The 15724-nt window shown below is 45.0% G+C and overlaps 1 protein-coding gene across 3 annotated transcripts in view; it reads left to right on the forward strand.

The window, feature by feature from the left end:
- Positions 1-1114: 1114 nt before the first annotated feature.
- ERG (ETS transcription factor ERG) overlaps positions 1115-15724 on the forward strand; it is a 282162-nt gene continuing 267552 nt past the window's right edge. For 2 of the 3 annotated variants that reach the window (XM_032276870.1, XM_032276871.1), the window contains exon 1: positions 1116-1299. The gene's annotated coding sequence lies outside the window, so the exon portion shown is untranslated. Of the gene's footprint in view, positions 1300-15724 lie in introns of all 3 variants that reach the window. The other variant, XM_032276875.1, reaches the window with a different exon arrangement.

Genomic DNA, 15724 nt, shown 5'->3' on the forward strand with positions numbered 1-15724 from the left:
ATTCAGTGAAATATCTTGGATCTGGAATATTTGGAGAATAATTAGAGAGAACAGGAAACAAAATATGTGTTTGGTAGTTAAGGAGAGAGTCAGATAGAATATTTTTTAAGATTTTAAGGCCATGTGAACTGCAGTATAGGGACTTCTGTGTGACTAGCGAGCACATTCAATACCAAAGGAAATGAAATCGACTTTGCAAATGACGATTCAAGCACAGATTGTACAAACTGACAACACCCTATTACTAAATACCCACCTTTAAATATGCATTCTGTTCTTTGTAGCTCAGAGGGAAAAAGGATCCATGCTTGTCAGAAATTGAATCTGTTTTCAATATTTATTTTTATTGGTATCTTTTCTTGGCCACCTATGGAGAGGTGGGCTTGTATTCCAACTACCATGGTGTGCCTGTTTGTTCAAGAAATTTCCTAGGAATGCATTTGTAGTTTCACGAAGGCTGTCCACCTTAACACGGGAAAAGCTTCCTTGGCTAGGGTCTCAAATTGTAATGAGCCCATTTTGGCATCTGTAGGGTTAAAGATCCTGTCAGAACCTATAGGTACTGGAAAAGGCGGTTTCTAAACTCAGTTGCTCAGGTCCATTTTATTTTTGTCCCCCAGCAAACAGGAAATGGAGCCTTTAAGCCTTTTTTTTTTTTTTTTCTTAACTGGAAAGTGCGTGGGGAGGGGGCACACTCACCCTGCCCACATCCAACCCTGAGCCTGACCCAGACTTGGGGGTCTCCGTGTGTTTTTTCTTCCCTCTCTCTTTTTTTCTATTATTTTGGCAGACTTTTTGGAATGTCTGGGAGCTAAGGGCTTTGCTTCATGGAGCAGAATTCTGAAGCAAGAAAAAGAGAAAGTTATAGACTAAACCACAGAAATGTAAACACGTCTGCAGCTAAAATAACTCCACTTTCATTGAAAACACTCCTCCCTCACAATCAGACTTCTGTGTGCTATGGTCAATAAAACTGCATGTTAATAGCGACCAATTAATAGATTATGTTGCTCGGCCTTAAAAGTTGAGGGAGTTTTAATTATTATTTTTCAAATTAAAGGAGTGCTTATTCCCTCCCTTCCCTTGGGGTGGAGTGGTGGGGGGGACTTAGCTTTCTTTCTGGCTGTTTGCTGAAATTCTTGGCTGTTAAAGTTTGGAGAGGGAGGGACATGGGTAGTTTTCACTTGGTCGGAATGGGGAGAGTGTGCAAGAGATCGCTCCGGGACGGGTTCCTAGAGATCGCTCTGGGGCGGTCGTGACAGCCCCCGAGGGACAGGAGTGAAGAGGAGCTGCGCTCAGGTAAGCCGGATGTCCACGTTGGGATTCGCATAGAAACGAAAACATCCGGACGGGGCTTAGCCCCCGCGCCCGGAGACGGAGAGCGGAGCCTGCTCGCTGCATCCTTTGGAGGCTGCTTCTCCCGGGCGCAGTTGTCTCCCGAGGGCGGCTGTCACCGCGCGCGTCGGTCGGGTCAGGCCGCGCTCCCCTCGGCATCCCCGCGTCCCTGCGGCCGCATCCGGCTCCACCCATCACAGCCCGCGGCGCTCGCACACCGCGCCTCTCCTTCCCAAAGCTCCGTGCGACGCCGTCCCAATTCCGACCGGCATCGAGGGCAGTCCGCGGGCATTTCATAAACGTCTAGTGTCGCAACCGTTTTCACTTTTACTATTTTCCATGTTTGTAACGGTTTTCACTGAGGCTGGAAAAATTTCACTCTAACAGCGACCCGGAGTTGTAGGAGCTAGCATCCCGCGGCTCCCCGCCCGCACCTCCCCCTACCCTCCTCTCCTCCCCACTGGTCCTCTCCGCGCTCCTCGCGCCTCCAGTGGTCGCGTCCCGGGTTCCTTTCCTGTGGGGCCGGACTCTCTCCTCCCGCCGTCCCAGCCTCGGCTCCTCCGCCTCCTCCTCTTCCTCCTCCTCCGCCTCCTCCTCTTCCTCCTCCTCCTCCTCCTCTTCCTCCCGGGAGCCTCCAGCAGCGTCCTAAACCCAAGCGGGCAGGGCGCGTAGTGTCCAAATACGCCCGCGCCGACCGCGCTCCCGGTCCCGAGGACACGCGCGCACCCCACCCCCACGCAAACACGGACACGCGCGCACTCGGACACTCCCGCGCGCTCGCACCCACGAGCACCTGGCCACGCGCGTGCACTCCCGCCCACGCGCCCCCGCCCCGCCCCCGGCGCGCACTCCTGGTTCGCAAGTCGCGCGTCGGGGCGGCTGCCCTGCTCGGCGATTGGCGGGAGCCGGAGCCTCCCTGAGCCGGGCGCCCGCACCATGGGCTGAGCCCGTCGGCGCCTAGGGAGTTAGTGCGACGCGGCTCGGCGCGCACGGCCAAGGCACGCGCGCGGGCATACACGTGCAGGAAACGCCCTCCCCCGACGGCGGCGCCACCGTCTCGGTAAGTCTCGCGCCCCACGCGCCGTGCCCCGGCCCCGAGCTGGCGACGTCGGCTGCGGGGACGACGGCAGCGGGGTGGCCCGAGGGGCGCGCTCCGCAGGGCCCTTCTGACGGCGCCCGGACAGGTGGGGCGTGCAACGCCAGGAGGGACGGCTCACCAGTGCGGGGTCCCCGGTAGGCGCCTGCAGTCGGGTGCGGATGGAGAGGAGGGGCACCCCGAAATTGACAAGGGCCAGGGGAGCACGCCGCGGGGACTTCATCTGGGGTCCTGGGCAAGAGGTTATTTGTCATTGTCTGGAATGGCAATCAAGGTTGAACTACAGCTCACGCTTGGCCTAAAGTGGGACCAGGTGTGAGGCTGAGCTATCACTGTCCGCTGGTCCCGGTGGTGGAATGACCCCCGACGGCACCCTCCTGCACGCGCGCGGCAACACCGGCGCTGGGAGCGGCTCTCAGCTCCAGGAACGGTCCGTTTCTTATCCCACTCTGTCTTTTCACCTTCCCCTTCCTCAGCCTGCAGCGGTTGTGTTTATTTGCTTCCAGTTTACCACCGTAGTTGCAACACTTGGCATGTTAAAAAAAAATGTAGCCTGTATTTTATCAGCTAGCCTTTCCTGCTTTCTGTCTGAAATACATCTTCCGTTTATTGCTATGATATGTTGCATAGATGCACAGAGGTATTAATTATCTTTTAAGTACAAGACAAATGCTGTTATTAACAACAGACTAAACTGCCCAGTAAAATAAACAGTTTCAATGACGATGTGGATTTAATACAACTCTTGGTTGATCTAAATATAATTTCTTTTATCCTTCAAAATAACATATTCCTATGTGCTACAGGTTTCACACTGTACATGTCTCCATAGCTTTTGTAGTTCGGAAAACTTTCAATGTGAATAAAAATACATTTTATTCGTTCCTGAATGACATCCATAGGGCACAGAGTTTGTTTACCTTTGGGACTATTTTTGACTGTTTTCCATTCTTTCCAAGTAGTTTAGAGCCCCTGAAGGGAGAACTGTCACAGTCTCACAGTTAACCCTTGCTCTGCCGGGCATCAGCCGGTGCCAGCTCCCAGGGCAGGGCAGAGCTCTTAGCCTTCAACCATAGGAGGATCAGGCAACAGACGTTATAAAAAACCCAACCATGTAAATTAATTCACCGTGTGCCAAATTATTAATAAGCTGATTACACCATGGAAATTGTAATTCTAGCAGAATCAGGGTGAGCTATGCAAACTTGTGGCTAATAGATCAAGTTTTACAAAGGAGCCACACACGTCACAAATGCTATTTGCCTTTTGGGAATCCTAGCTTCGGTTTGGGTCAATGGCTTTTGGAAATTACACCAAATTAGCAATAGGATCATCTATCTTGAGACATTTGTTAAGGAATATGTAATTCCAGTAGCGCTTATCATTTCAGTTTCTTCTCTTTTGTAACATTTTATAATTACTTCATTCTATGTAAAAAATTTTAGAGTTGTAGTACATTATTTCACATTTATCTTTATTTCATGAGGGATTATTGGTGATTTAATCTGATGCGAATCCTTTAGCTAAAATTTAGAAAATTAGCGTTTACCATTGAAGGGGTTGTGTAAGGCAGCTGCATGCACAGCTGCATATAAACATTCCCCCTCCACTTTCCACGTTTTGCTTTGATATTAAAGAAAAACCTTGTTGAATTTTTTAATCTTACAAAATCAGATATTTTATTTGTTGTAAGACCTAAGATCCCAGTGGAATACTAGATACGTAAGTAAGAAGGAAAGCATCTCTGAAAGATGTCAAAAGGAGTTTGTAACTTACATACTATTCTACAATCTTAGATGTTACGTATATTTTAAATGTTTCTCATATTGTATATTTTAAATGTTTCTTATATTGTAAGAAGGTTAATAGCAAACTTTCAACACTTTTTTTTCTAAAGTTAATATTAGCTTTGATTGTTTTTCTTGCTATCTTTAAACAAAAAATAAAGGGGGGATTTCTTCTTCTCGAAACAGAAGGGCTAGTGTTTCTGAAGTCTTTCCTATTCCCAGGCAAAAACCGATTCCAAGTAAGCTCCAGTCATAGGCTCTGGAGTGGTGGGGAGACATTGTCATGGTGAATAAATGTCTATGTTGCCTGTTATTTCATAGAACTCCATTCAGAAGGTGTTGACACAGAGACACCTACATTTCTTTTTTTTTTTTTTTTTTTTTTTTTTTGTTTGAGACGGAGTTTCACTCTTGTTACCCAGGCTGGAGTGCAATGGCACGATCTCGGCTCACCACAACCTCCGCCTCCTGGGTTCAGGCAATTCTCCTGCCTCAGCCTCCTGAGTAGCTGGGATTACAGGCACGCGCCACCATGCCCAGCTAATGTTTTGTATTTTTAGTAGAGACGGGGTTTCACCATGTTGACCAGGATGGTCTCGAGCTCTTGACCTCGTGATCCACCCGCCTCGGCCTCCCAAAGTGCTGGGATTACAGGCGTGAGCCACCGCGCCCGGCCAGACACCTACATTTCTAATGCGACTTACGGAGTCTGGGAGGCAGTTTGGTCAAGGTAGCAAAATCCCAGCTCTGTGATGCTGCAGGTCATTTCTCAGTTTAAGTTGAGAGCTGATCTCTCCGAATGCAGGTCTGTTTTTGTCACCTCTTTGCTTCTTTACCCTTTGTGTCTGAGGCAGTTTTCCAGAGAGAAGGAGTATGGCAAAGGAGTTCTTTTTTCTTTCCCCAATGTGTAAGGATTCTTGGGCTTTCCCAGGGAGCATGGTCCTTCACAATACAGCTATTGTTTAATGTTCTACACCTTGAATTTGAATCTTAGGAGCAACATTTGTGCGAAAAATAGGCTGATGTGACAGACGTTCAGATCTTTGGGGTGCAGTTTCAGAAGATTATGATACTTGGTGGCAGTGGTGTGAGTAGGGGATTTTTGAAAACTCTGAAAATCACTGCGGTATTTGGGGATGCTCCTGCGTGGCAGTGACCAGCCACCCTTCCGTCTTGTTGCTGTTCCTTGCATTATAGCATTCTCCCTGGTATTTCCCACACCATTATTAGGGGTCAGTTAATTAGCTGTACATGATGCATTGTCAGTGTAAGACTTCTCACAGTGATTGATTGAAAGCAGTTACTTTGTAAACAAACAACAACAGGAGTTTTCCAATGGCTGGGCTGTCACCTGAACCAGTTCTTCAACATAGCTAAAAAAGTTAAAGTTAAAAGAGAGATCTTCCCCTTTTCACTTTATTTTTTATTTAAAACATTTTCATATTAAAAAGAGAGAGGCTTGAATGCTTCGTGTTTGTAACCTTGCAAAGTCTAGTGAAGGTAGTGAAGGAGGGTGAGCTAAAATTACTTTGCTAAATTTAAGTAAAATGTAGACAACACCAAGAAATTAAAGGGTGAGTCTAAAAATGGAGCTCTAGGTCTAAGTTTTGGATTTAAACTAACTTTTAAGTTCTCCTATTTTTAGGGTCGCATGTCATAATCTGGGAGACCCTGATTGCAAATGAGAAACAGTAATTTTACAATGAAAGTAAGGGGTTTGGTTATCTTGAGTGTGTGTTCAGAAGAATGTGCAAAGGAAGTTTCATTATGTGACTCTGTCCTATTCGGAATGGCTCTATGTGACAATAGAAATATCCTTCAAGTGTGTAAAATAGGCCATTTGAATTAATTTATCACTCCTTTTGTTATGATCCTAGAGAAATAGACGTCTGATGTGATCTGGGACAAATCTTTAGTGTGTCTAAAGGCTTTTCAAACCTAGATTTGTAGCTGCCTCCTTTTAAAGCCTAATCTATGATTTTGAATTGTTTTAGTGGGAATGCGATTTTTATACCTGCTTTTGTCTTATACGTGATCCGTTTTGGGATAACATTGTTGCAATAATGATTCCCCCTGCAAAATATACTCCAGGGGGAAAAGGCAGCCCTCTAAGGAATAGGATAGAAAACAGGCACATATAGAATGACTTTAAAAAAATAGGAGACCCTTATTTTTACTCTGTGTAAGCGTTCAGCGAAAGTTCCGAAATGTTCATTTGAAAAGTGTAGAAATGCATCTGCACCTCAGTTTTGAGTGCAGGGGAGCAAAGGAGTGAAGCCTTATTTAGTGACGTACTATGGTTCTATTTCCATTAAGTGATTATCTGCTATTGGTGGAAAGATTAATTTTCTTTATAACTGGGTGGAAATGGTGGGCTATGCATTCTTGGGGCTCACTAAAGTACTTAAAGTTGGAAAGTAAAAGAAAGACTAAATTGGAGCGTGCACGATTTTCTGCACGCCTGGCAGGGAAGCATTATCTTGTGCACACTCAGAAGCTGCATCTCAGAATCAGATTAGCTGGTGGTGTGAATCTTTTCACCTGAACTAAGATGGACAGTAAGAAAAACCCAAGATCTTAGTAAATCTGTTAGTTACCTATTGCCTTAATTTAATAAATTGATTGGAATTGGCAATGGAAACATGCTGCTCTTTCTTGGTTTGCAGATGTGAATTCCCGAAATCCAGGCAGTCCTTGAGGTCTCGATGGCCCAATGACATAGGACAAGCCCTGCTGTGTCCCTTCATGGGTCCTGCTACTGGAGCTTTCCATCTGTAGAGGTGGCTGCCAGCTTTGGAGCCTGGACCTCGCTGCCCTCCCTGAAACTCCCCTCCAGCCAGAAACAGAAACCCCTTTGCGATATTCCCCTCTTTCATCCACAGACCTGCCCTTGCCTGCCGCTGGGGCCTCTGCATGGGCAGTGGTTTCTCATCACATGTGGGCTGGTGGGGGCCGCATTGAAGAATAGAGGAGGGAGAGAGTCCTGGCATCTGGGGACCTTAAAGCTTTATTTCATGGAAACCCCGTTCTCCCAGGCAGGCAGATTCTGCAGTACTACCTACAATTTCTCCCATTCGCCCTGTTCACCAAATAGTTTGAATGGGCAGAGCTGGGTACCAGCCTTTACTTAGAGCTGTGCCTCTATTGGAAAGTGGGGCCCAAGTTTGTATTAACTAATTTAAGAATTGGATGCTGAGATAGAGTCTATTGGTCATGTTTTTGTCCCCCAAAACTGCACTTCTTAAAACCATGACCACTTAACTGTTTCATGGTTACAGCGACGGTGCTGCTGACATTTTAAAAATCCACACTCATAGCTGGGCGTGGTGATGCGCGCCCATAATCCCAGCTACTTAGGAGGCTGAGGCAGGAGAATCGCTTGAACCTGGGAGGCGCAGGTTGCAGTGAGACAAGATTGCACCACTGACTGCATTCCAGCCTGGGCAACAAGAACGAGACTGTCAAAAAAAAAAAAAAAAAATCCACACTCAAGCCTTAATAAGCTCAAAGGGAATTTGTCCTGATTAAATGGTTCTTTTTGGTTGCTCATAGTCAGATGTCACCCTTCACACACAATTTGAAGGGAGCCAAGTGCATTCCATACACATTGCTAAAGGCTGAGAAGTGGGGATAGCAAGGTGAATTTCCCAGCACCCAAGCTGGTTATCCATTTACAGTGCATGGAGGGAAATGCTGAAGGCTAGCACGATGCTGTGTCCTTAAAACGAGGACTCTTGGGAGAATTGGGAAGCTTCGGCACAGGCAAGGAAGGAATTTCAGAAACACGGGATACCTCCCTGGACCCGCCTCTGTGTGCAGCAGAGGCTCAGAATTCTGCCTGACATGAGAGCGAACGGGGGTCTCAGGGTTCAGAGTAGGGACTGAAAGAAGCTATTATGAGGGTCCTGTGGGAGGAAGGGGGGATGACTGTGGCAATGCTTAGGAAGGGAAAACTTTAGACCTCAGCACTGAAGGAGGTGCATTTCAGGATTTTGACATGGGAAATGCAGAGATCTAAGCAGAATATAAATAATAAGTGAAGCATGTGCTAGTAAAATGCAATGTTTTGAAACAGAAACCACTCACATTTACAGTCTCAACATAAAAGTTTTTAATTAAATGTATCAGAAAGCTGAGATTTCTTTTATTAGGAAATGAGGTAAAAACATTTTGAAAAGAAACCAAGGGCCAATTGAGAAACGTTCGAAGAAGATTTCATATGTTGAATGGATTCTCATTGAAATTATATCCAGCCTCACAAAGCTGATGTGAGCCTGCTGCCAGATTTACAAATCTGGGTCTATAATTGCACAAAGTTTAAACTTGCCTTGTGCAAGGCTTGCTTTTTCTGCAGTGCAAGATATGGCAGCAAGAGGAGAGAATAAGCAAAAGTGGAGGGAAACATTGCATCTTCAGTGTTGAACAGTATTTTCCAGTCTATTTGACCCTGGCAGTAAAACCTACTTCACTACAGAGTTTTAAAATAGAAGTAATGACAATAAAAATCAAACCTAGGAAGACTTTTCAGGAGATGTTAGATCAGCAGGTTGCCAGTATTTACCCCCAATTCTGAAACCTAAAGGCCCTGCCATTAAAATAGAGAGGAATATTATTGATTACTATTGAGGCATCAGAGTAAAAGGATTTTATTTATTTATTTATATTTAGTTTTTGAGCTGGAGTCTTGTTCTGTCACCCACGCTGGAGTGCAAGGGTGCAATCCCGGCTCCCTGCAGCTGGGTGCAAGCGATCTCCTGCCTTGGTCTCCCAAGTAGCTGGGACTACAGGCACCCGCCAACACGCTGGGATAGTTTTTGTATTTTTGGTAGAGACGGGGTTTTGCCATGTTGGCTAGGCTGGTCTCAAACTCTTGACCTCAGGTGATCTGCCTGCCTCGGCCTCCTAAAGTGCTGGGATTATAGGCCTGAGCCACCATGCCCAGTCAATAAAAGGATCTTAAAGCTGAAATAGTATCAGTTCTGAAGATCTAATATCTATTAATGAAACTGAATTTATTTTTGCAGTTTTCTAATACTTGTAAATATAAGTGATTAAACAGAACGCCCCACAAGGGCAGTTTCTTCTAAGTACCCTATAACCAAATTGTAAAACCAAAGGTAAGTCTATAAGATGATTTCATAAGTATGTGTAACCCACAGTAAGGGCTGCATTTGTTTGTACATTAAGAGCACATTTGTAAATGCATTTAGCATCAATATAAACTTTTTCTTTGCAAAATTAAGCAATAAATGATAATGATTTTTCTTTATTGGTCTTAAGCAACCTGGAAATACATCTCTTATTAAAATATATTGAGCATCTATTAAATGAGAGCACTGTCCTAAAAAAGAGGAGTATGAGTCACACAGCAACTGTTAAGACACTGGACACATCTAGAGATTAGACAGACAACTGCAAATTTAGTGAGAGAAGCCAGAACATTCTGCTGTGAAGCCTGCTTATCCACCTGTCTGTCTGACTTCAGCAATTAGTGGCATGCTTGAATTTTTCTCTTTTCCATGGGTTGTGTTAACATGTAAACAAAACTACCGCCCTTTTTACTTCAAATAGCTAAGTTTAGTTGAAGAGAGAATTCACCCTTGCAAGGACATTCTAACTGCAGTGTCCTTAGGATAAATATCTGCAGGTGGAAGTTAATGCAGGACAGGTGAAATGCCTGAGAATTTAGGGAATGCTGAGTAGGCAGAGATGGTGGCAGTCAGATTTGACTGAAGTTGTGAAGGTGCAGGACACCAGTGGCAGAGAGGGTGCTCCAGATCACGGGAAAGGCATGTGCAAAGGAAGAGAGGCTGGAAGCTACAAACTATATGGTGAAATGGCAAGCTGTCCATTTAGTCCATGTTTTTGCTTTATGTTCTGTGCAAGACTTCATGCAAGACACTATGCAGAAACCTTGGGGAATGCCTTCAGGGAGGCAACATCCAGAAAGGGGATGAATTCCTACGCTATGGAATCTAGAGAGGGAGGCGAGCAAGAATGCTGTGGAATTGGAATTGGGGCAGACATGCACACCACCAAATCTAGAAAGGAGGGGAGCATTCACAGCACAGAATCTAGAAAATGGGCGAATGTGCATGCCATGGAATCTATAATCTGGGGGGTGACTGTGAAATCTGGAAATCCTGGAATCTGGAAAGGGGGTGAACATACTTGCTGTAGAATCTAGAAAAGGCATGAATGCTTGTGTCATGAAATCTAGAAAGGGGGTAAACGTGCACATCACGGCATCTTGAAGGAGCTGAGTTCACATACTCACAACAGTGGCATCCTCAATGGGAACCACCTGCCTGAACTGGGCCAGCATAGCAGTGAACGGGGCTCTAGACTGTATGGCAATGGAGGGGATGTTCCTTAGAGGGGAGACGGCCTCGTGCAACGCACTGGGTTTGCTGTAGGGCCATTCTTGGGCATGCTTGCTATCACACGGGTCCTTCTTTCTTGTGGAATCATTAAAGGATTTCATTTTTAGCCTTAGCATCAGGAGTGATTGTCTGTTGGATTTCATTATTTGGAGACGCGTGAATAACCCAACTCCTGCAGATATGCAAGCCCCTGAGGCCTGCCTGGAGGGCCACTGCATTCTTTACTCAAGTTTCTGTTCTTACCCTTGTTTCCCTTGAGCTTCATCTTGATTTTTTATTTTGCTTCTGAATTTTAAACAACTTTGTCGTATTGCACATATCCTTGTAGATCGCTTCGATTCCCTTTTTCAGAACAAGGTAGAGTATAAATAACATAAAATAGAGTCATGCAATCAAAAAGCAATCTACACCATTCCATAGGAAGATCAGAGGATCAGAGCACGCTACCCGAAGGCTGAGGCCCTTGAGCTGTGCCATGACCTGTTGGATCTGGATTGGTGGGGATGCTGGAGGTAGCACTGTGCAGGAGGGTGGGCGAATCATGCTCGCTGCTGTGTTTGGAGGGTGGAAGTGTTACCTGAGAGTGGGTCACACAGTACGGAAACTGTCCCAACCCTCTGGTGTATTGGAGGGATCAGACCAGACACCGACTTCAGTATCTCAAGTGTGAAGTTGAGAGGTAGGGAAGAAAGCAATCTTATAGAAAGGAAGGGAGAGGTGCAATGTTGTGGAAGGTGGCAGGTGATATTCACTCACCAGATGGTATAGCCGCAGGAGCCATACTGCTAGGCCTGTCCTCACCGTGGATCGTTGCAGGAGGTGCTCTAATTGCCCTCATTTTCCAGAATAGCAAAGCAAGGCTCAGGAGTGCTGAGCACCTTGCCTGGAGTCACACAGCAGTGGGAGCCAGTGCAGCATCAGAACTGACAGGCTGACTCTAGGATCCACCCACAGGACTCTGCTGTATGTAGTTATCTTGGTCAGATCAGGGTGCCTGTTACAGAAGTGACCAGAAACTGAGTGCGGTGGCTCACACCTATAATCCCAGCACTTTGGGAGAATGAGGCAGGCAGATCATGAGATCAGGAGTTCGAGACCAGCCTGGCCAATATGGTGAAACCTCATCTCTACTAAAAATGCAAAAATTAGCCAGACGTGGTGGTGGGCGCCTGTAATCCCAGCTACTGAGGCTGAGGCAGGAGAATTGCTTGAACCTGGGAGGCAGAGGTTGCAGTGAGCTGAGATCACCCATTGGACTCCAGCCTGGGCGACAGAGCAAGACACCGTCTGGAAAAAACAAAACAAAAAGTAAAAACAAAAACAGAAGTGACCGGAAGGGAATAGGTGACATGGAGACAAAGTCCCAAAGTCTGTGGAAGGTCCTAGCAGTGCTGGGCAAAAGAAATAGAACATGAACCTCAGGGATAGTTTTAAATCTTCTAGTAGCCACATTAGAAAAGACAAAAACGGTGAAATTAATTTTAGTAATGTAATTTATGTAACACATGCTGAAAATATTATTTCATATGTAATCAGTGTAAAATATTAATGAGATATTTAACTTTATTTTCTTCTATATGAAATCCTCAAAATCCATTGTGTAGTTTGTACTTACAGCACGTCTCCATCTGGACTGGTCACATTTCAAGGACTCCATAGCTACACGTGGCTAGTGGCCACCATGCTGAATAGCACAGGTCTAGAATGTTTAGCTTAGGAATTCAAATTTAATATAATGAGCAGCCACACATCTATCATGTAACTTGGCCACAGGAGTAGAATTTTAGTGACCTTATGCCACTAGGGAACCAGATAGGATAGCAACAGAAAATTGAATGCCAGTGTGACCTGTTTGGTACTAAACCTGCAGTTTTTACATTGGAGGGAAAAAATGCATGTATAATTTCCCATTGAGTCACTTCATGTTTTTAAAGAGCAAAATAAAATATCAGCTTTCAGACCCAAACATTGTGTGCCTGGTAACAAATAGCTCAGCTTTTGTTGGAATCGTGCTGCGACAACTCCATGCATAAAAATGTTATTTGAATATCCTCTATTTAAAGATAATTCCAGCCTGATGACAAATTTCTTATTTTGCATGTATTTTGAGAGTAATACAAATGATTATTTTGAAGAACAGTATTCTTAAAGTGCTGGCATCCCAGAGGAAGAAAGTGCATCAACTAACTGTATTGCTATAGAATTAACCTTTGCAAAGACATAGTCACACAATTTGATCATGACAGGTTGCACATAACAGAGGCCTTTCCCTTCACTTGCAATACTGAAACTTATGGCAAAGTCTTCTGAAGTCAATCCATAGTGCTCACATGCCATTTGTTATTATCAATGTACAATATGTGTACTATAGGTGATACGTCATTGAGTAACCTTCTACCCTTTTAGCTAAGCTACTCCTTTTAAAAAACAATTTTTATTTTTTGAGACAGAGTCTCACTCTGTTGCCCAGGCTGGAGTGCAGTGGGGGGATCTCAGATCACTGCAACCTCTGCCTCCTGGGTTCAAGTGATTCTCATGCTTCAGCCTCCCAAGCAGCAGGGACTACAGGTGTGTGCCACCATGTCCAGCTAATTTTTTATATTTTTAGTAAAGACAGGGTTTCGCCAAGTTGTCCAGGCTGGTCTCGAACCCCTGAGTTCAGGCAGTCCTCCCACCTCAGCCTCCCAAAGTGTTGGGAGTATAGGCCGGAGCCACTGTGCCCAGCCTGTGCTACTCTGAAGATTTCATTTAATTTTTGTGCAAAGTAAGAAACTTCACTAGCAGATTCTTACTCATTCACATTTTCCTGAATAAGAAATTTGTTTTTAGTTCCAGTAGCTAGTCTCTAGCTCGCCCGTGGTTCCCCGTAGATAAGTCTGCTTTCATTATCGCTAGTGCATAATAAGGGAATTTGACTCTTCTTGTTCTGGTTTATTTTTCCCTGTGGGCAGTGCTCTCTGAAAAGATAAAATAAAACAAAACTGCTAAATAAAATAAGTGTGGATTCTCTAGACTGTAATCACTGTATTGAATTTTACACCTAATGCAGCACAATTATTGGTAACCAAACATGAAAGCAGAAGGAACGTGGTGGTTTATTAAAACACCCAACCAAACCCAAAACCGCAAACCCAGGAGCATGGCAGTGGGTTCTAGCGTCTAGAATTATGCATCTCTGGTGTGTTGCAATGCTTCGCTGTAGGGTCATCTAAGGACAAATGGAAAAGCAAGACTTTATCTTATGTACTGCAGGCTCCCCGGCTTTCAGATGCAGGCGGTGAGCTGGATTTTGTAGTCAAAACTTGTTTCGTCTTACATGGAACGTGGGCCACAAGGTGTGAGTTCTTTCCAGGTAACTGAGTTCTATTCCAAGGCCTCCTGTGCGACCACTTGCTGCTGTAAACCGCATTCAAGCATTGCAGTTTCCCATCAGGGTACAAATTTAATTTAAAGTCCAAATTATATTTGAGAAGTCTCAAGCACATTAAGACTTCTTAAAGAATTCACTTGAGGTTACATTCAGTGAACATGTGTAAATATGAGAATGTGCGAGGCAAGTGGTCTAAACACAGAATGAATACGAGACCCCGTTGATGTAAGCCACATGTGCTTAAAATCTTGTTGGAAAAAGCGTGTCATCCCTGGTAACCAGAACCTTCGACCAGCCGTGTGGCTTGCAGGGAAGGGTTGGTGTCCAGGTGCTTCTGTGCTTGGGCCTCGAAGTTTGCCACATCATCAAGGAAGACCTTTCAGACAGATGCTACCTCATCAGCTCGTGGGTGTGGCTCTCAGCTGCAGAGCAACAGGAGAGACAGAAACCCCCTGGGTGCCGCCTGCCTCCGCCCCCAGTGGTGCCAAAACATCCATTCCCTACCAGCTTCTCAGGTTGGGTGTCTGCAGGTAGGGAGTGGCTGAAATGGACTCTTGGAAACTGTTGTGTTTAAACTTGGATTAATGACAACCGTCAATTTTTTTTTTCCTTTGGGCTGAACAGCTTTCATATGTTATAGGGATGTGTGGGTGGTTCAGAGACATGGCAAGTGACTTCCAGTAGAGTCAGCTCATAAAGGCATCTAAGCATCGCTGAGCAATGCCCCCTTCCTCACTGTCTCTGAGCTTCTAGTCCTTCCTTCTGGGCACGTCCTTCCTTAAGTGTTCAGACTCTCAGTTCTGAAGTGTCAGCTTTAGCAAGGTTTCACTTGCAGTCAACACACCAGGGACTAAAGAAACAAGCCAGAGAGTCTAATGAAATCAGGCTGCAGATCTGAAGTGCTTTTGGAATATCCTGCCCCTACTTTCTGTCCTCTGTCTGGTTTTCATGGAAATTTGTGTCTGGGAATGAGGTGGGAATCGGAGTGGATTTGCTGGAGGCAGGTGCCTGTGTTCTTTGGCCCTTACCATGAGGAGTCAGGACCAAGGAACCTTGAAGGAGGCAGAAGCCATAGGAGATGCAATGAGCATGGTGCAGTCTTTATAAGACAGTGGGGATTTCCATAGACTTCCTGATTTTTGAAAATTATTCATAAGCCTGCCCTCATCTGGGATTTTCAGGACAGAAAACATACCCCATTTACTGTCCACACTCCATAAATTACCCTTTCAGATTGTTGCAAAGTTATTTTTGCATTCTGTGATGCTGGCATACGTAAGCTCTGTGATTGTGAGTAAAATGCCTCCCGTTTCTTTCTCCAGCAAGGACCCGGACAGCGCCGGTCAGGACAACGTGCAGCAGCATCACAGCCCTGTTTGAAATACAGGCTACTTCTCCGAAAGCTTGGGAATAAATGCTGGCCCAACCCTGGTTTAAAAAGATTAAGGAAGAAATGGAAATGAGGATCAGAATTAGTTACGTTTGCACTGGCAAAGGAAGCGAGATTAAATACTTGCTTTTAGTCTTTGCTCCAAGCAAGTAAAAAAAAAATTATTTTTTAAGAATTACATATTTATATTTGAGAAAGTGAAATGCATGCTTCCTTTCTGGAATGCACAAGTCTGTTTGTAAGGCAAAGATTGCTACATTGGACACTTTACATGAAATCAAAAGATGTCCTGAGAAATCTTTAGCTCATAGACATTAAAAATAAGTTGCTGTTTTATATAAAATCATCTGTGTCAGAGTGCCA

Source organism: Sapajus apella, unplaced genomic scaffold (genome assembly GCF_009761245.1).
Source record: "Sapajus apella isolate SASKATOON/1434 unplaced genomic scaffold, GSC_monkey_1.0 scaffold8, whole genome shotgun sequence".
NCBI lineage: Eukaryota > Metazoa > Chordata > Mammalia > Primates > Cebidae > Sapajus > Sapajus apella.